Raw genomic sequence first — 1703 nt, 5'->3', positions numbered from 1 at the left:
AGCCAAGTCACTAAATTTAACGTTGTCGGGATAAGGCGTTCCAAATCCCTTAAGCCATAAAGTGTGCATTTTTTCGATTATTTAGGAGATAACCTCAGTATCCTGGATGCTGCTGAAAGGCTTCGACGGAGAAATCGTCCCGGTGACTGTAACAGATCGATTTGATGGGCAATCGGCAGTACGGTACAAAATAATTTGAACAAGTGCAACAGCACGAGAGAAGCAGAAGCGGCAAGAGTTGCCTATGAGAAGGTCACAACATTGGCAGCAACTGCCAAGGGGCACATTACTGCTTCTTGCATATTTGGAGGTTTAGACATGCTGCATGAACTTCTCTTATGAACGAGCATCGAATTACACTCCACGAAGTGACACATTGTCGGGGAGCACGTACAAAGCTTGCCGCAGATGAGGAGGCGTTTAGTTTTGTTGGCTTCCGCGCTCGCTACGTACATTTTCTCTAAGCAGCAGTGTTGCATAGAGGAGTGAATCCGACGTCGGCGGGCCTGCACGGCGCACGTGCTGCTGGCGCTCTGCCAGAGCCATCTGCCGGCTGCGAGGTGAACGACGCAGCGACCTTCTGGAATGGCGGTCAGTGTCACGCGCTCGCCGCAGACGAGTACAGGTTACCGCAGGCGGCAGAGCGAATGCCGGATGGCCGGCAAGTATATGCATACTACAAGAAACCACACCGGCTGTGGACTTGCAGTAGCGGCAGTCGCTGCCGTCTACAGCGGGAGCACTGGTAGCCGGAACGAAGCAATATTTAGCGCATTACCTACTTCAGGCATCTGTGGCTCAGTCTGAAGACCGTTGCAGAGGGTACAACATTCACGGAGACAGTGAGACGAAAGTGCTTGAAATCCCCTATGCGACTTTTTATTATTCTTCACAATCACTGCGACGGAAATGTAAGAAGACGCAAAAATATTCGTACATTCCGACTGAAAACCTATTATCAGAACAAGCTGATAATGCTTTTAGCCCTCTGTGATAAATCGGATGTGTACATTAAGAACTTCAGTGGTCTTACTCCGATCCCACACTGTGTAACTCTTTGTCTAATTAAAGTTATGCTGAGACCTGCCAAATCTGAAACATGACGTTTGTTTATTAAGAAACAGTCGTTTTAGCCAAATAATGCGTTTTTTTTAATCAGTCGTCTGATTGGTTTGATGCAACCTTTTCAGCCCAGGGGCAACGGCCTTGCCGCAGTGGATACACCGGTTCCCGTGAGAACACCAAAGTTAAGCGCTGTCGGGCGTGGCCGGCACTTGGATGGGTGACCATCCAGGCCGCCGTGTGCTGTTGCCATTTTTCGGGGTGCACTCAGCCTCGTGGTGCCAATTGAGGAGCTACTCGACCGAATAGTAGCGGCTCCGGTCAAAGAAAACCATCGTAACGACCGGGAGTGCGGTGTGCTGACCACACGCCCCTCCTATCCGCATCCTCAACTGAGGATGACACGGCGGCCGGATGGTCCCGATGGGCCACTTGTGGCCTGAAGATGGAGTGCTTTTTTTCAGCTCAGAGTGGCACTTCCAGCCAAGTTCCATAATTATTTGTAGGATATACTCCAATCTCTGTTTTTTCCTGCAGTTCTTACACTCTACAACTCCCTCTATTGCCATGGAAATTAGTCCCTGATGTTCTGACATGTCACTTGTTTCTCTTCTCGGCTATTCTGCTGAGAACCTCCTCGT

The 1703-nt window shown here is 49.7% G+C and overlaps 1 pseudogene; it reads left to right on the top strand.

Moving 5' to 3' along the window:
• Positions 1–1196: 1196 nt before the first annotated feature.
• Positions 1197–1314, top strand: LOC124620471 (annotated as a pseudogene).
• Positions 1315–1703: the final 389 nt, after the last annotated feature.

The sequence above is a fragment of the Schistocerca americana genome, chromosome 6, assembly GCF_021461395.2.
Source record: "Schistocerca americana isolate TAMUIC-IGC-003095 chromosome 6, iqSchAmer2.1, whole genome shotgun sequence".
In the NCBI taxonomy this organism is placed as follows: Eukaryota; Metazoa; Arthropoda; class Insecta; order Orthoptera; family Acrididae; genus Schistocerca; species Schistocerca americana.
This window is presented reverse-complemented; position numbering and strand designations above follow the sequence as displayed.